General features: G+C 45.6%; 1 long non-coding RNA gene across 1 annotated transcript; it reads right to left on the minus strand.

Annotated features, from left to right (window-relative positions):
* Positions 1 to 1,136: 1,136 nt before the first annotated feature.
* On the minus strand, positions 1,137 to 6,480 carry LOC147012102 (uncharacterized). The gene is made up of 3 exons (XR_015051740.1): positions 6,339 to 6,480; positions 1,376 to 1,451; positions 1,137 to 1,282 (listed from the first exon to the last, which is right to left on the minus strand). It is a non-coding gene; the product is annotated as an uncharacterized LOC147012102 (long non-coding RNA).
* Between the last annotated feature and the right edge of the window lie 13,881 nt (positions 6,481 to 20,361).

The following is a 20,361-nucleotide window of genomic DNA, read 5'->3' on the forward strand; positions in this document are numbered from 1 at the left end:
ACAGCATGCTATGTAGAATCACTTGAAACAGACAGCTTGATAGCTTGAAAGGTATTATAACTCAGCAATGCACATATTTACAAGTCAAACAAAGGCACACATGAAACAGTCTCATCTACACACAGAAACACCTTTTGACAATCACATACCACAAATAACTTAGGCGCCACATTCATTCTGGGAAAATAAGATGAGTAAGGTGGATAGACAGATGAGTGCTGGAGGTGGTGTATGGGTACAACCCCACCCTTACCTACACATGAGCCGGCTGGCTCACATGCTACCGAACTTGGTGAGTGATGTGGGTGTCTGTAGAGGTGCTCTGTGTGAAATACATTGTGAGGTGCTAAAGTGTGATGTGGGTCCTGAAAAAAAACACAATGATGACTGTTGATTCTCTGGTGCTCTGAGTGAGTCAGCCAGATGGGCTCGTGTGAAGGTGTGCGAGTGTGAGCGAGGAAGTATGATGGAGGTCCTAAAAACGACCATTGACAAACTCCGCTAATGTGCTGGAGTTTCGATGGAGTGAGCAAGACACAGCTCTTGAGACTGTCAGGAGGTGTGTGGTGACCACAGACCACTTCTCCGTCACTGCTCCACTCCAGCTCCGTCCTTGACTCAAAACTCCTCTCTCTGTTCAGACTCCAAACTCCTGTGTGGCTCCCAGGTGTGGCACACTCACTTTCCTGCTTCATTGGCTGGTTTCTGTGATCTACTGGCAGCCATTGGCTGGTACAGAACTCAATGGCATTGCTACATCGATGGCGATGTCTCACTTCCTCCACGTGTCCACTCATTGTAGGAGGTGCCATAACTGACTCGTTTCCTCCATTTGCCCACTCGCTGTGGGGTCGTCATGTATGGCATATACGCCGATGGCAAATGCAGGTTATTCTGTGTGAGGTTGTTGGTTTGTGGGGCTTATGCTGTGGATGAAGTGTGAGTAATGTTTGTGGTTCGAGTTTGTGAAGAGTTTAGACGTGTTGAGAGTTAGAAAAAAAGAGAAAGAAAGGACAATGGGGCAAGCCTCGCTACAAACACAACACATTTTCACCCAGACTAAACGTTTGACTCCCAGGTTTACTGCAGCAATAGTACCTTCGATATATGGTACCTCCCAGTATACATACCGATGCAAATATGGTATTTTTGAGGCCATCCCTCCAAGACATGCTGAAATTGTGTTTAGCTCAACCTGGCGCAACACGAAGCCTTCTTGATGTTCTTCTTTCACTTCTGTGTCCAGCATGTAGTCCGAGCGATTTATACCTAGTACCACGGGCTGGGTAGTAAGCAACAGTATAGGGATTTAAGTTTAGCTTAGACTTGGCTTATGCATGAAGCATTTGTGGTTTATTTAGAAAATATTTCTTACCTTGCTGATGCCCTCTGCTCGTACCTCCTCGTACAGATTGTACAGCCGTGCAGTGAAGTCATCTACACACACAACACTTCAAAAATAGCATTAAAAGTTTTTGGGTGGAAATATCACTGGAGTGTTTTGGTCTGCCTTTAAGAAAAGGCAAAAATAAAAAATAAAAACATATCTACAATCACAAAGCGATGACCAAGGATAAGGCTCCCATGGCTTACCCTAGGCAAACAATCCATTGATGACATAGTTTGTTCGGACTGCCATATGACCTTGACCCTCAGCATTTAGGGATAGTGTGTAAATTAAGAAGATGTGTCCCCTTCTACAATCTAAGCCTGGTGTTGGCGTCGTGGTTAGGGTCGTGGCTTGGGATCCAAATGGTCCTGAGTTCAAGCCCTGTTGGCCGCTTGAATTAATACACACCAGGAGGTTGACTCAGCCTGTCATCCTTCCGAGGTCGGTGAAGTGACTACGAGTGTACTGGGCCCAGTGTATGCCCCGGTTAGAATAGGTGTACCATATCCCTGTGTCGTAAGAGGCGACCAGGGTTGCGTCAGGAAGGGCATCCGGCGTAAAACCTGTGTCAAATCATTATGCGGATCATAACGGATGATCCGCTGTGGCGACCATTAACGGGAGCAGCCGAAAGAAGAAGAAGTCCCCTTCTACAATCTATCCATAAAACTCAACATCATCAAAATAGGGCGAAATTATTCAAGTTACAATCAAAAAGGTGTTTTTGTTAATTAGGTACAATCAGAAAAAAGGAATGTCAAAGATACTAAATAATCAAATATCAGGTGCACAACTTCAGTGCAAGTACACTATTATGATGCAAGAACATCTTGGAAGGCTAAGTGGCAAAAATGAGCGATTACAAGAAAGCACTTTATTATTTTTCATAACGCCATTTGCCCTTGACCTTGAACTATATATGTATGATGTAATTTAAACGTAAATACGTCTTGCTCTAGGCTCCACAGAGAAGGCTATATCGTCGAGTCATGATGAAAAAAATGTTGAAATATCTATAATTTGGTCATGACCTTAAAGATTAGGTCAAGGTTTAAAAATATCAATCCTACAGACTATTCCCATTGTTGAGAGAAAGTGTTGTTCCAAAGGTCCTTGCACATTGGCGGAAGAAAAAAAAAAAGGAGAAAAACTCAAATGGTGGTTCCATACGCCTTGGGGTGAAAGACTTTGACCTTTAACCCGGAGGGTGTCTACTATAATGTACTATAAGTGAGTGTGTGTGTGTGTGTGTGTGTGTGTGTGTGTGTGTGGGAGTGTGTGTGTGTGTGTGTGTGTGTGTGTGTGTGTGTGTGTGTGTGTGTGTCCGTGTGTGCGTCAAGGACGAATTGATTCGATTTTGGTGAAGATACGGATCTGGATTCGAGTACGACAATTTTTTTAAGTGATTCTTCACCATTGAGAGATAAGGCTAAGAATGAGATATAGCACGATATCTCAAAAAGTTGTGGACGGATTATGACAAATATTGTAGGTGGCCAGAACAAGCCGATTTGATTTTGGTTTTGGTCTAGATCCAGTTCCGGCCCATGAGTGGGATACAAAACATGAACTGTTCAGCCTGATGGAGGTATGCACTCGACCGAGTGCCGTTCTTGTATTTTTGGGGTGTTTTTAGTGATTCTTTACCATTGCAGGATAGGGCCAAAATGATCTCTAACATGATATTTCAAAAAAGGTATGGATGGATGCGAATGAAATTTGTGGGCCAGTTTGGAATTTATTCGATTCTGGTGAAGATCTGGATATGATAACTTTATATTTTTCAAGTGATTCTTCATCTTTGAGAGATGGGGCTAAATGCAATACACAGGATGTTCCAGACAGACCTGAACAACTTTGGTTGTTAATATATTTAGTACACAAATGATACAACGATCCTCTTTAGTTTATATGACACAGAAACTCATCACGTTTTCATTCTTTTCAGGTCTGGTTGGTTGATTGAAAAGAAAATGGTGACTCGACAGTAGAAAGCTCGGTGCATCGAATGGTTCATCAAGATGAGATCCGACATGCAAGTTCGGCGTAATTTCTGACCAAGGTATGGAAGGAATCCACCTTCGTGGACTGGAATCAGGGAGTGGTACAAGAGGTCAAAGGAGACTGGAAGTTGTAAGCAACAGAAAAGTACCGGTCGACCAAGCACAGGTGCAGCAGACATTGAACGAGTGCGTGAATCATTTCAACAGTCCCAGAAAATCAATTTGACACGCATCCAGCAAACTGGGACCAACAACCACCACTGCACACAGGATTTTACCTATAAGGCAAGCTTTAACCCTATAAGGTGCAGATTCTACAGGAACTCAAACCAAATGACGGACCTAAATGCAAGGCATTTGCCTTGGAAATGCTCAGTCATATAGAGGTCCTTTTCACCAACGAAGCTTGCTTTCGTGTAACAGGGAAGGTCAACTGGCACAATGTGAGGATGTGTGGTTCTGAAAACCCCCACATGGTCATTGAACACATACGCAACAGTCCAAACGTCCATGTATGGTGTGTCCTTCTCAATGACCGCTTGGTAGGTCTGTCTTCTTTCCAGAGGACACAGTGACCTCAACAACTTACATGAACATGTTAGAAGGATTTGCCTTTCTGCAGATTGAAGACCTGAAACCAGAAATCACTTTTCAACAGGCTGGCGCTCCCCCTCATTGGACCATAGTCATTCGAGTCGCCTGTATGAAAAATTTTCAGGTCACTGGATTGGCCGAGATGGACCAACTGCCTGACCTCCTCGATCACCAACCATAACGCCCTTGATTTTTTTTTCTGTAGGGGTTTGTCAAATATGTTGTCTATTACACCAAGTTGGCAAACCTACAGGATCTTCATTCCCGGATCACAGCTACATGCGCACTGGTGGACGCAAACATGCTGACCTGAAAATGGCAAGAACTTGTGTACCGCCTTGAGGTCCTGCGCATGACAAACGGAGCTCACATTATAGTGTATTGATGGTATGCGCAAATGTTTTTGTGTTTCTGTGTCACATAAACCAAAGGGTATCATTGTATCTTTTGTGGTTCTAAATAGATTAACAACCAATGTTGTCCAGGTCTTTTTGGAACACCCTGTACTATGGCATGATATTTCAAAACGTTGTGGATGGATTGTGGCAAAACTTGGTGGATGAGTTGAGTATGTGACCAAAACAAGCCAATTGAATTTTGCTCAAGGTCCGGATCCAGATCCGGCTTATGAGTGGGATACAAAACATAAACTGTTCAGCCTGGTGGAGGTATGCGCTCCACCAAGTGTCGTTCTAGTTACATTTGCTTTTGGCCATTAAAGAGCAAAACAAAATGGCTGGTGCATAAGATGAGTGAAAACAACCTTTGCGAAAGTTGAAGGATGCCATGAATGTAAGTAAAGTTGCCAAAACTATAAAAAAAAATATTCGACGAAATCAACAGCAGATTAATTGAGGTGTGCTGGCCACTGTGGGGAGCAAGGGGAAGCTGACGTTTCATGCATTAACCCTTCGCCGGGGCCTTTTTTGCTCTGACGAAGGGTTAACACATGAAATGTCAGCTTCCGCTTGTTTCCCACAGTGGTCAGCATACCTCAATGAACGTTCTGTTGATTTCATCCCTTGTTCTACCTGTCCGCCAATGTAGGTCGACACTAGCCTTCAGGAGCAAGAATTCATCTTCATTGTACAAAAAAATATTTACTGGAAAAGACACAAAGAAGCAAAGGCATAAATAAAAGCGTAAATGGAAAGGGGAAGTCATAAAACAAGAACAACAAATACAAAGGGAGAAATATAATAAATAGAGGCAACACTCCGAGGCAACCTGGTAGAATGACACTGAGGAGGAAGTCAACGTGGGACAGAATCAGCAAAATGTAACAATGAACCAATGTTTTAGCAAATACCTATTTTGGGGGTCAACCCCAACCCCCATAGCCCCTAATTTTTTAATAGCATGAACAAACTTTGGTACATCACAGGTGATGAAGGTTGTGTTAGGGTTAGGGTGTGAAGTTTCTGAAAAGAAAGGAAATACTTATTTTGGGAAGAAACCCCCGGTAGACCCCCTTTGGACCCAATTTAATGATGTGAACAAACTTTGGTGCATCACAGATGATGAAGGTTGTGATCAATTTTCATAGATATTGTTTTGTGTAATTTCAGAGAAGAAAGTCAATACACATTTTGGGAGGCAACCCCCCTTATCCTCCCTTTGACCCCAATTTTTTTAATATCATGAACAAACTTTGGTATATCATGGGTGATGAAGGTTGTAATCAAGTTTCATCGAAATTGTGTTTGTCGATTCTGATAAGAAAGGAAATACCTCTTTAGGGGGGAAAGGGGGGCAACCCCCACTGTAAATTCCCTCCATAGACCCCCCCCACTCCCAATCACACCCTGATTATTTTTTAATGCCATGAACAAACTTTGGTACATCACAGGTAATGAAGTTTGTGGTCATGTTTCATCGAAATTGTATGTGTAGTTTATGAGAAGAAGTTGCAAGTATTTGTGGACGGATGTACGGACTGAAAACGCACCATCCTGGAAGCTCTCCGGAACTACGTTCCAGATGAGCTAAAACAATCAACAGAAAGAAGAAAGACCAGGAAAGAGATGAACCTGTTTTACAGCTCCTGAATATCACAAGCATTGTGAGTGGAATGCAGACCAATCTGAGTGCAATTCATTGTTAATTTGAATGTAATACTTTAACTGCTTAGGCAATACCTTAACAGGAGATTGCTTGGGCAGCACCAACGCTCTGGACAGAGTATGGTCCCAATGGATGGAGTACCTTAACCATTTGTCCCATGATCCCATCTTTGTGTCAACATAGCTGTGTTGTGATCACAATCTCCAACGTGTTCAGTTATTGGATCAAACTACCGAGCTTAAAAACTGAAATGTCCCGATGATGTTTGTTGTAGGAAATATTATTACCCTCTCAAGCATTTTTCCAGGAATCTGTGATGCTGGCTGACCAGGTCCACCATCAGATTGAAGTCAGTTTGGATGGCCAGGGCCTCCTCAAAGAGCGCACGTGGCACAGGCGACGGAAACAACATGAATGGAAGAAAAGTCACCACCTAGAGGAAAACGCTCCATCCTTGACCCTCCATCAAAGGGCGGAGGAGCTCCTTGTGAGCCAACGGCCATCCATATCTAGTGCCCAACTGTGTCTGCGGACGTCCTCCTGCAGTTGGGTTACTTCTTATTAGGAGGTTGGTGGCAGGATTTGCACTCCAGCCACCGTAAAACGCTTCATTCCGCAAAACGCAAAAACGCAAAAAAATCTGAAAACCCACTCCGTGGGAGTACCTCCTGTGCAGCTTCCCTTCGCAGGGCAGCTCACCGGATGATGGGATTGGGGCAAAGCCTTCGGGACCCCCAATCTTTGATAGGAGGGAAACCACGGGGTAACATCCCTGGGTCAGATTGCGGGAGAGTGTTTCGGAGTGGTGCTGAGGTGTCGTCCACCAGACGGCGGTCTCCTTGGGTTAACCTGAGGCGGTCCCTTCGGGTGGGTGCCTGGAATGTCCTATCCCTAAGAGAGGATGATCACCTGTCTCTGTTATCATCTGAGCTCAAGCGTTTGGACATCGGGATTGCAGCTCTCTCTGAGGTTCGGAGACCGGATTGCGGCGAGATAATGGTGGGTGGTTACTCCTACTATTGGTCTGGTCGCTCTGATGGTTACCATACCCAAGGAGTTGCTGTAGCTGTGTCCAATAAGCTGACCCCAATGATAATTGAGGTAACACCGGTCAACGAGCGTATTATGAGATTAAGGATTCGTCACTCCTTCGGTGTCATTTCCCTGGTCTCTATTTATGCTCCGACTGAGGCGAGTGATCTTACCGTGAAGGATGCATTCTACGCCACACTCGAGTCTGTGGTTGATCAGTGCCCCAGACGAGATACACTTCTAGTCTTGGGGGATTTCAATGCATCGACTGGAACTGATAGGGATGGTTATGAGGTGTGTGTTGGTCCCCATGGGTCAGGAACTATGAACCAGAATAGCACTAAGTTCCTTGACTTTGCAAGAAGTCATGGACTTAGGGTGGCTGGTTCATGGTTTCAGCGCCCGCAAGCTCATCGCTGGACTTGGTATTCCAACGCTGGCGGTGTGGCAAAGGAGATTGACCATGTCCTCATTGACGGTCGTTGGAGGATGATCCAGAACTGCAGGGTCTACCGGAGTGCTCAGTTCCTCAATACTGACCACAGGCTTGTTGTAGCAACTCTAAAGCTGCACCTTAAATCCTGGAGAATGGTACCATCCCAGCCTAGGCTGGATGTTGCCAAGCTCAGGGATGAGAGAGTAGCTGAGGAGTTTGCGAACAGGCTGAGTGGACACTTGGGGCGTCTGGGTGCTTTGGGGGGTCCTGAAGAGTTGTGGAGCACCTTCAAGACCACCGCCCTTGATGTTGCCGGTGGATGCCTTGGAGTTCACCGCAGGGCAAAGAAGAATTTTGTCTCTCAAGGGACACTGGATACCATTGACCAGAGTCGCAGGGCCAGGCTGAATGGCAGAGCTGAGCTGTTCAGGGAGCTGAGGCGTAAAACTGTACGTGCACTGAGGGTGGACAAGGAGGCCTATGTGCGAGGAATCTGTGAGGGGGTAGAGCATCACCTGTGGACAGGTGATTCTCGTCCCGCTTACAGGGGAATTCGCGCATTACGTTCATCCAAGCCCATCCCTCGGAGCACTGCAGTTCGAGCAGAGAGTGGTAGGCTCTTGACAGAGGAGTCTGAAGTGAAGGCCCGCTGGGCCGGTTACTTTGAGCGGTTGTACCAGGCTGATCCCCCAGCTGTCGAGTTGGACGTCAAGGGTGTTACAATCCCTGTTGCTGACCCTCGAATCAACTGTGGTCCACCATCGCTTGTGGAAACACGGGCTGCGGTGAACCAGTTGAAACGGGGCAAAGCTCCAGGGATCTGTGGCATCCATGCTGAACTTCTCAAGGCTGGTGGAAATGCTGCACTCGTGTCGTTGCATGCAGTTTTGTGCTCTGCCTGGAACACAGGCATCATCCCAACTGACTGGAAGAGGGGCCTTGTTGTCCCTCTCTGGAAAGGGAAGGGTGATCGCCAAGACTGCAACAACTACCGAGGGGTGACGCTGCTCTCAGTGCCGGGCAAGGTCTTTGCTCGGATAATTCTTGATAGGGTTCGCCACCATCTGCTTGAGCACCAGCGTCCAGAGCAGTCAGGCTTTACACCAAAGAGGTCAACGATTGACCGTATCCTTGCTCTTCGTGTCCTCACTGAACGCAGACGAGAGTTTCGGCAGGGGCTGCTTGCAGCCTATGTTGATCTCTGTAAAGCGTTCGATTCAGTGAATCGGGATGTCCTCTGGAGGATTCTTGGTCTTCGTGGGGTGCCACCGAAACTGATCGATCTGATGTCTGAACTCTACTCTGGTACTGAGAGTGCTGTGAAGTGTGGTGGTACCGCCTCTGACTTATTTCCAGTTGTTACTGGAGTTCGTCAGGGATGTGTACTTGCCCCCACACTTTTCAGCACTTGTATGGACTGGATTTTTGGGAGGATGTCGGAGAGATCAAGTTGCGGTGCATCGTTTGGCAATGTCAAGATCTCGGACCTTGATTTTGCAGATGATGCAGTCATCTTTGCGGAGACTTTAGACATCCTCTTGGGGGCCCTCGAGGTGCTGAATGAGGAGTCGGAGCCGTTGGGATTACGGATTTCTTGGGTCAAAACAAAGATCCAGGCTTTCGGTGACATCTTGGATGCTGCTGTCCTGTCTGTGTCTGTTTGTGGTGAGGATGTTGAGGTCGTGGATAGATTCACTTACCTTGGCAGTGATATTCATGTCTCCGCAGGTTGTGAGCCGGAGGTCAATAGACGTCTGGGTCGGGCCTGGGGAGTCATGGATTCACTGGATCATGGGGTGTGGCGCTGCCGGTACCTGTGCGGGAGGACGAAAGTCCGAGTCTTCAGGTCCTTGGTACTTCCAGTCTTGCTCTATGGGTGCGAGACTTGGACTTTGACCAAGGATCTGAGACGGAGACTTAATTCCTTTGGTACCAGGTCTCTTCGGAGAATCCTTGGCTATCGCTGGTCGGATTTTGTGTCCAACGAGCGGTTGCTGAGAGAGACTCGGATGAGATTTGTTACCTGCATAGTCCGTGAGCGTCAGCTGCGGCTGTATGGACATGTGGCTCGTTTTCCTGACGCTGATCCTGCTCACCAGATTCTCTCAGCGAGGGAGTCTCATGAGTGGAGGAGGCCAGTGGGCCGACCACGTGCCTCATGGTTGCAGCAGGTTGACCATCATCTCAAGGAGATGGGGATGGGCCTGGCATCTGCCTGGGGGATGGCCAGACGGAGGCCCCTGGAGTACCGGCGGAAAGTGGACGCAGCGACGCGCTGTTCTGGCACATGCTCCCATACCTGACCTGACCCCACTGTAAATTCCCTCCATAGACCCCCCCCCCACTCCCAATCACACCCTGATTATTTTTTAATGCCATGAACAAACTTTGGTACATCACAGGTAATGAAGTTTGTGGTCATGTTTCATCGAAATTGTATGTGTAGTTTATGAGAAGAAGTTGCAAGTATTTGTGGACGGATGTACGGACTGAAAACGCACCATCCTGGAAGCTCTCCGGAACTACGTTCCAGATGAGCTAAAACAATCAACAGAAAGAAGAAAGACCAGGAAAGAGATGAACCTGTTTTACAGCTCCTGAATATCACAAGCATTGTGAGTGGAATGCAGACCAATCTGAGTGCAATTCATTGTTAATTTGAATGTAATACTTTAACTGCTTAGGCAATACCTTAACAGGAGATTGCTTGGGCAGCACCAACGCTCTGGACAGAGTATGGTCCCAATGGATGGAGTACCTTAACCATTTGTCCCATGATCCCATCTTTGTGTCAACATAGCTGTGTTGTGATCACAATCTCCAACGTGTTCAGTTATTGGATCAAACTACCGAGCTTAAAAACTGAAATGTCCCGATGATGTTTGTTGTAGGAAATATTATTACCCTCTCAAGCATTTTTCCAGGAATCTGTGATGCTGGCTGACCAGGTCCACCATCAGATTGAAGTCAGTTTGGATGGCCAGGGCCTCCTCAAAGAGCGCACGTGGCACAGGCGACGGAAACAACATGAATGGAAGAAAAGTCACCACCTAGAGGAAAACGCAAGAAGAATGAATGTTCTTTCTCTCGACGGAGGGAGGTGGGGGGATCATAACTGAATCTTAATAAGTGTGTGTGTGTGTGTGTGTGTGTGTGTGTGTGTGTGTGTTTGTGTGTGTGTGTGTATAATGTATGTATATATGTATGTACGTGTATATGTATGTACGTGTATATGTATGTACGTATATATATATATATATATATATATATATATATATATATATATATATATATATATATATATATATATATATATATATATATATATATATATATATATATACACATATATATATATATATATATATATATATATATATATATATATATATATATATATATATATATATATATATATATATATATATATATATATATATATATATATATATACACATATATATATATACACATATATATATATGTATATATATGTATATATATATATATATATATATATATATATATATATATATATATATATATATATATATATATATATATATATATATATATATATATATATATATATATATATATATATATATATATATATATATATATACATATATATATATATACATATATATATATATTTATATATATATATACATATATATATATATATATATATATATATATATATATATATATATATATATATATATACACACATATATAGATATACCAGCTGAATGCACCTGGCGTTGCTCGGGTTCTTTTTGAATGAATTTCATCTTCTGTACATAGGTCTGACGTGCGTCCAGTACCAGTTCCCTATTGGGCCAAGGCAATCATAGCCTAAGGGGGTTGGTGAGGGGGAAACAAAAAACACCTCTGAAACAAAAAAATGTCAGAACGGGTCCCGGAAAGGTTATAGGCCAAGTGGAGAGGCCCCTCGGCTGGGGGTAGGGGTTAGACGGTAGTTTATATTTAATGGGATTTTACGGCCGCGGCCACTGTTAAAATTGATCACGATGGCCGCGGCCATAAAATCCCATTAAATATAAACAACCGTTTGAAATCCCCCCATCCCCCCGGCCGAAGGGCCGAGCCACCGAGCCTATAACCTTCCCAGGCCCCATCCTGACATTTTTTGTTTCAGAGGTTTCCTCCACGTTGGCCATGGCCGTAAAATCCCATTAAATATGAACAACCGTCTAACCCCCCCCCCCCCTCCGGGCCGAGGGGCCTTGCTACCGAGCCTATAACCTTCCTGGGGCCCGTCCCGACATTTTTTGTTTCAGAGGTGGCCGCGGCCATAAAATAACATTAAATATAAACTACCGTCTAAAATCCCCCCCCCGCCCCCCCGGCCGAGGGGCTTCGCCACATCGCCTATAACCTTCCCGAGGCCCGTCCCGACAATTTTTTTGTTTCAGAGGTCTCCTCCTACCTTTCACCGTTCAGAAGATTAGCGCGTGCAGACAAACAAACAAACAAAAACTTAAAATTATATATATATATATATATATATATATATATATATATATATATATATATATATATATATGCAGATTGTTACGGAAATGGCCCTTAGTAGGCTACTAAATATAGGATTAGCTCAGATCTCCCAGTAAATGCATGTTTGGCTAGGCTGTTCAGTAAAATGGATGTTTCATGTGTGTCGGGAGATATAAGAGGCTTTTTATTGTTTGTGCGGTGGTGGCAGATTGAGAGCTCCCTCTTCTTTCTTCCCCTCTCCGGATGATAGGCCCGCCCAGTCGGCTGAGGGGAGGTGGCCTGGAGAGGGAGGTGGAGCTGGGGGGAGGAGTTTGTCGGCTCCGTAAAGGGGGAGGAGCCAGTGGCTTCGAAGCGAGCGAACGAAGAAGAGACAGTGGTGATTCTGCCGGGAGAGAAACTGGACCTGGGCGCGCCGGGACTGCCTTCTGTGGCCTGGAGAAGCGAGCCAGGGCCGAAGGAAAAGCAGGGAAAGGACTGCAGGAGGTCTGTCTGCCCTCGGCAGCGAACGGAGACCTCTTGGAGTGGTTCAGTTTTGGGAGAAGTACAAAAACGGCAGTCGGTTTTGAGGCCACGAGTGCTGAGAGGAAAAAGGAAAGCGAGTGGTGCGATCGGCAGGGAGAGGACCTGGCTGCTGTGTGAGTCTGGAGTCGGTTTCGAGAGGAAGTGGTCGACAGGTTCAACGTGTGTCTAACGACGGAGCCTTTGACTGTCCCTACTCACCCCACGGCTCGACGACGTCTTGGAATCCCATGGACCCAGCCTGCCGGAGCCCGGCACCCGATTTGGCCTTGTCTGGTGAACAGGCCAGGCCTGGACTTTTATGCTGGACCTTGAGATAAACCAGCTGGGACCCATCGTCGATCTGGCGGTCTTGTGCCATCGACCTTACGTGGGGTCAGAGCGCGCGGAGACCACGTGCGGTGCGAAAAAGGAAGGCGAGCGCCATCTTGCCATGCGGCGTGTTCGAGCTTGGGCTCGAATCCGTGGACATCGGCTTGTTACAAGCGACATTATTGCTTTTGACACTTTCCTCTCGTCCATGAAACATCACCAAGTACTCTGTCTTGTCTGCATGTTGTATGTCTGTCTTGTCTGCATGTTGTTTAAGGCATATCTCGGTAGGGACCCCCTCGAAACCCGTAGTTCCCTAGTTAAGAACGGGTTCTAGATTGTTAATAACATTGTCGTGAATATTTTGCTTGTGTTGTGTTCCCCGAGGTTCCCCAATAAATCTGGTTGGTTCGTATGAAGTTGCCGCTATGGGTTATTTCGTGTTGCGTCGAGGAACGATCCGTTCGATTGGCATATAAAACCAAAATGGTTACAGACTGGCAGAAAACGCTCGGCATCTGACAAAACCAGTCTGTAAAGCCGCTGTCACACCTTGACGTTTTAGCCAGCATATGGCAAGGTATCAAAATGTATGTAAAACGCTGGCGTACGCTGAACTATGGATGTTTTTTTCCAGTTTTGGACGTATGCATAACATATTAGTAACGTACACAGAACGTTTCGATAACATGTAGATAACTTATATCAACGAATGCTGAGCGTGTTGTCGCTGTTCACAACCGATGCCCAACGATAGTCTAACTTAGGCCTAAGTCACATTTGCTCTACGGCGAGGATACGGCGGCCGTATGCCCTCTGAATTGACAGAAACGTGCGGCGGCCACAGAGTTTCTGTGGTGGCCTCAGGGTGGCCCAACGCCGTTTGGCTATCTTTTACAGGCCGTAGGGGTCGCCGTGGAATTATAACGCGGAGTTATAACTTTTTTCATTTCTACGTTGTCCGTAGCAATTCGACATGCCATAGTTGTGACGTAGTTGTGTTCCACATCGACCGTACGTAGGGCGTACGGTGGACTTGCGTTACACTGAACAACAAATTTCAAAATTTTTTTTTTACTGGAGATGTGTAAAGTGATTAAGACTAATTTGGGTACGCTGATTTCAAAAATCATAACCGTTTTGCTGTATCACGTCAGGATTTTCAGGAACAGAAATATTCCCATTGCCTAGAAGTCAGGATTTCAATGAAATTTACATATGTCTTTAACATGTCTATTTCGTGCAATTGTTGTTAACTTGTGTTATATTTCTTTCTTTCAGATAAAGATGAGTAGGCGTTCCTGTACCAATCATCCTGACAACTTCTGTTATGTCTGTGGTCGGTATACCAAAAAAGATCAACAGCGAAGTATATCTACAGCAGTGAAAATGAAGGCCGCCTACTTTCACTACTTCGGGTGTAAGGTGGGGGACCAAGAACAGAGCTGGGCACCACACATCTGCTGCACAAGCTGTCACACAACCTTGACTCAGTGGTTGGTGGGCAAGCGCGCGAGCATGCCATTTGATATGGCGTGATATGGCGTGCCCATGATATGGCGTGAGCCGCAGAATCATCATGATGATTGTTATTTCTGCTGCACAAGCATCGCCGGCTTCAACAAGAAGAATAAAGGTCACATCAAGTACGCTGACTGCGTCTCTGCTCGTAAACCTGTGCCTCATGATGACGAGAACCGCGTTCCAACACCTCCAGCTGATCAGAACATAGCTGTAAGCAGTGGTGAAGAGGATGGTGATGATGAACCTTTTGAACCCGACACTCAAGAATCACACCTTCTGAACCAGGGAGACTTAAATGATCTTGTAAGAGATCTCTCGCTGTCAAAGGCGAAGGCAGAGCTGCTTGGATCAAGGCTGCAGCAGTGGAATCTACTTGAACCTAACACCAAGATATCCTTGTTCAGAGCACGTCACAGAGACATGGCTGAGTTCTTTGAGATGGAAGACACGATGACATTCTGCAGTGACATCAACGGTCTGTTGAAAGAACTTGGGTGTGATCACGATCCTGCAGACTGGCGCCTCTTCATCGACTCGGGGAAGAACAGCTTGAAGGCTGTTTTGCTCCACAATGGCAACGAGAAACCATCAGTCCCACTGGCTCACGCGTTCGGCATGACAGAGACCTATGAGACTATGCGGCAGCTGCTTGATTCCATCAAGTACAATGACTTCAACTGGCACATCTGCGGAGACTTGAAAGTGGTGGCGCTGTTGTTAGGGCTGCAGTCAGGCTACACGAAATACATGTGCTTCCTTTGTCTCTGGGATAGCAGAGACGACAAGAATCACTGGACGAAGAAAGATTGGGAAGAGCGAAAAGAGCATGTACCTGGTCGACACAACGTGAAGCATGTCGCCATTGTCGACCCAGCCAAGGTTTTCCTTCCACCACTCCACATAAAGCTCGGCTTGATGAAAAGTTTTGTACGGGCAATGGATCTGAATGGGCGTGGGTTTTTATCTCAAGGAAAAGTTTGGCAACACCTTGGCGGAGGCCAAGATCAAGGCTGGTGTCTTTGTTGGACCGCAAATCCGACAGATTATGAAGGACGAAACTTTTCCGACAACTCTAAACCCCAAAGAGCTGGCAGCGTGGAGGAGCTTCAAAGCTGTGACGGACAACTTCTTGGGGAACGAGCGCGCGGACAACTATGAAGAAATAGTGCAGCAGCTGCTGGAGTCCTTCAGGAAACTTGGCTCCAGGATGTCCCTGAAAATCCATTTCCTACACCAGCACCTGAACTTCTTCCCTGACAACTTGGGAGCAGTCTCGGACGAGCACGGCGAGCGATTCCACCAAGAGATTTCACTCATGGAGACGCGTTACCAAGGGCGGCACAACCCGAACATGATGGGCGATTTCTGCTGGTTCCTGCATCGTGAAACTGACACAGAGCAGCACAAACACAAAGCCAAATGCCTAAAGCATTTTTAATTACATTCTAGTGGAGTTTTTCTGTAATTTCTATAATTTTGAAGCATTCATGATGAAATAAATGAATAAATGAATTTTTGTAAATTTCATTGAAATCCTGACTTCTAGGCAATGGGAATATTTCTGTTACTGAAAATCCTGACGTGATACAGCAAAACGGTTATGATTTTTGAAATCAGCGTACCCAAATTAGTCTAAATCACTTTACACATCTCCAGTAAAAAATTTTTGTTGTTCAGTGTTATTCGTGCGGCTGCCATAGTATCTTATCAATGAAAAATGAATTTTGCCCTAAAAACCGAATACATTTTAAAAAAATAGCACTGGAAAGCGGGCGTAACTCCTCAGCCCCTTGACGCAAACCAATTTCAAGATGGTGGCCATATTGAAAATCGCAGTATGCCCATTTTGGAAAGGAACCTTCCTCTACTCAATCTCATTATACCTCGCTGGAATAAAATCAATGTGTGAAGCCGTTCTCAAGTTATTGTCCGGAAACCAAATTCAAGATGGCTGCTCTAACCGCCATATTGGATATCGCATCACACTGATTATCGAAAGGAACCTTCCTCTACCCAGCCCCAACACACCCTGCAAAAATGGATTTAATCGGACAAGGCGTTTTCCTCGAAATCGACGGAAACCAATTTCAAGATGGCTGCCATGGTGGCCATATTGCAAATCGCAGCGTGCCCATTTTCGAAAGGAACCTTTCTCTACTCAACCCCAACAGACCCTGCAAAAATGGATTTAATCGGACAAGGCGTTTTCCTCGAAATCGACGGAAACCAATTTCAAGATGGCTGCCATGGTGGCCATATTGAAAATCGCAGCTTGCCCATTTTCAAAAGGAACCTTTCTGTACTCAACCCCAACACACCCTGCAAAAATGGATTTAATCAGACAAGGCGTTCTCCTCGAAATTGACGGAAACCAAAAGTTGACAGACGCTCGCCCGACAACGCCTATGACGACAATACCCCTTAGCCAATTCAGGCTGAGTGGTAAAAACCGAACACAACGAAGCGTTCATGTTTGTTCACGTGCGTCTCCCCCACCTGTTCGAGCCGCATCTTCGCGCTTTGTTCATTCAGTTCGTCGGTAGAAGTCCTCCTGAAAGCATCTCTCGTGTGTCGATCGCGACTTTTTTTTTTTTTTGGTTGAGGGTTTAATGGCGCTGTCAGAGCCAGGAGGCTCTATCCACGCCGCGCACCAGAATCTGATCAAACTCGCCTACAGCCATAGCCCTTCAAAGGCAGATACATTTTAAATGGGTCTCCCACATTCCTTCAGGAATTTTAATACCGCCTTACAGAGTTCAGGGTGCTTCCAGTTCATCCGCCGCAGCATCACCTGCAGGTCCAACATCCTTATCCCCATAACTCTTGTACGCCGAACGAGCCGCTGCCTCGATTTCCCCATAGAGAGGGGATCGCTACTTTACCTCGTGTTTTCACCTTGATTTGTGATGTTTGTTTTTACTCCTCTTGTGTTTTAATTAATAACAAAAAAGCAATCCGATCACGTGGTGTGACGGACTGTCGGGCAAGGATTTAATTTCACAGAAAAACCGGTTGTAATTTGAAATATCCATGATTACCTCAGCCTGATGAGTTTGATGAAAGTGATTGTGGTTCTGGGGGCATCATGCTTGATGAGCTGCCCTGGGGGCAGCGCTCGCAGAGTGCGCGAGCGATCGGAACACAGGCCGGAGCTCGAGCCTGTGTGGACCTTTGGATGTGGTGATTGTACCAGTTTAGATACAATACACCGCCACCGAAGGTCATTTACTCATCTTATTTTACCTTAAACATGGGGAATTTCAGTTGAAAGTGTCTTGAAAGTTGGTTTTCTTGGGGTCCAGGAACAGATTAATTCACTCCATTATTTCTTATTGGGAAAATAGTTTGGGAATCGAACTTTTGCAATCCGAACAGCCTCCTGGATGAATCCAATTCGGATTCTGGGGGCACCACGTACTGGTATATTCCGAACTGTTATATTTTTATTTCAGTAAAAAAGAAGTGGTATATTGAGTAGTCGATCTAGTCGAAAATTTTTTTTTTTTTTAATTTTTTGGAGATTTGTTCTACCCTTATTATCAGTTTTTAAAATGGCGATTTCAGTTAATATAATGGCGATTTCGATGAAACTTGGTTGGTAGGTTCATACCATGACCTAGTTGTGTGCAAATGAGAACCGTTGCTCTGGACACCACCGTTGCCTAGCAACGGGACTTGGAAACTTTAGAAAAATCATTAAAAAATTTATTTTTTCGAAAATCAAAAATCGGGCCACGAGCGACTGTGGGTAGTACATTCAGCCATATTGCCAAAAATTTCCAGCCGGATCCTATGAAAACTGTCGGAGAAGACAGACTTTGAATGAACCCTGGTCGAAAACAATAAAAAAACGAAGTTCGTTATATCTCAGAGACTTTGAGTCAGATATAAATTAAACTGGTATGGTAGGTTCATGGTATGTCCTAGTTATGTGCGAGAAAGAACCGTTGCTATGGACCCCTCCGTTGCCTAGCAACGGCCGAAAAACCTCTAAATGTGTGGGTATTTTAACAAAAAAACAGTCTGCAGCATTAACCCTTGAAGCTAGAATCATGAATTTCCTTGTGCTTTATCCTCAGGTCATTCCCCATCGAACGGGCCCATCGCGTCAGGTTCTATTGGGTAGTCGACTACCCATGTCCGCCTACCGGCTTGTATACCCACTCGTTACCGTCCGTCTGGCCACACGTTCGCCTTAGGGCCCCCCTGCGGTCGCCTTGCGGGCACCTTGAGGCTACCTTGCGTCTGCCTTGAAAATTCTATGTCAGCTGCAGGGACGTCCTAAGGTCACCGTGCGACATCAAATCAAAGACCGTACGGCACCACCACATTTTCGGTCTCCACAATTTCTAAATACGCCGTGCGGCTCCCGAAAAATAAAAACATATGTGACTGCTACATTGTGTGACCGTGGAAATACTGCGGCCGCCGTATAATTGCTAGTGGCCGTAGATTTTGGAGACCGCACGGCCGCCGTGGCAAATGTGACTTAGGCCTTATGCATAGCGTGCGGCAGTGTATCGCCGACGATCACGTGGCGTAGCCTATTAAAAGGCTGCGGCTCGACGATTCAAATCATAACCACACTAGACATCGAAGTGTCAAGCCGTTGTCACACCTTGACGTTTTAGCTAGCGTATGCCGACGTATGAAAAATTTGCCGAATACGCTGGCACACGTCGAATACGTTATGGGTAAGCTTTGTATACGTTAAGAGCACGCTGAAGCATGCTGGCATACGTCGTAGTACGCCGAGTACGTCGACAAATTTTCAGCATGTTGAAAATTTTTCGATGTATGCCAGCGTATGACACACACGTTCTGCATACGCTGGCCATAAGTTGTAGGCACGTTACGCGATCGTTGATACACGTCGACACAGGTTACTTGTAAGTTACTCATAAGTCGAAACACGTCGAGGTAATGTTTAGTGTACCCGAAACTTATTTCTAACCTATGAGTAACGTGCTTTGAACCTATGTGTAACGTTTCTCCAACGCACATTGATGTATGTAGACGTATTTGATTGACGTCTTCCGGATGACCACAGAACTTACTGAACGTGTTTCTAACTTACAGCTACCGTATAATGGCGTATTGGCAGTGTTTAGGGGAATTGGTATATAAAAAATGGGCTTCACAGGAGGAACCGTCAGTGTTCCAGACTCCATGTTTTTTTTTTTAAGGTTTTTCTTTGCTTAACTATTGATGGTTTTTTCCAGTTTTTGGCATATTCATAACGAGTTGGACAAATGCATAATGTATTAGTAACTTACACAGAACGTTTCGATAACTTATACCAACGAATGCTTAGCGTGTTGTCGGCGTTCACAACGTATGCCCAACGATAGCCTAACGTATGCATACCGTGCGGCAGCGTATGGTCGACGATCACGTGTCGTAGGCTATTCATAGGCTGCCGCTCAACGATTTAAATCGCTGCCGCTCCACTATTTAAAATGGATGCTGGCGCTCGACGATTTTAATCGTAACCAAGCTCGACATCGAAGTGTCCACATCATCGTCATGCCGAAGAAAACTTCAAAGAATGCTGCGAAGAAGTCTTCTGGCCGTGGCCGTGGACGTGGATGCAAGGAGGATCCATCATCACCAAAACCCGCCCCACCACGCTCACCCTCTGACGGAGAGGATGCTGGCTCAAACGCCTCTCGGGCATCGTCGGTGGCATCGATAGCTGCGTGCGTGGCCTCCGCATCCTCTCAGCCAACCCTTGCGAAGAAGAGGGCTAAGAAGACACAGTTTTGTCTTGATTTCCAAGAGGAGCAGCTCATGTGCGATTTCCTTCGCGAGAACGCCACCATCTGGGACATGAAGAAGACGGACTACCGGAGGGTGGACAAGAAGGCAAAGCTCTGGGACGATCAAGGCAAAGCCATGGGGAAGTCTGTCGAGCACCTTCAAGGGTGGTTCAAGTTCCTGCGAGACACCCACACCCGTCTCGA

Source organism: Eptatretus burgeri, chromosome 15 (genome assembly GCF_056783735.1).
Source record: "Eptatretus burgeri isolate ZD-2024b chromosome 15, Ebu_testis_v1, whole genome shotgun sequence".
Classification (NCBI taxonomy): Eukaryota; Metazoa; Chordata; class Myxini; order Myxiniformes; family Myxinidae; genus Eptatretus; species Eptatretus burgeri.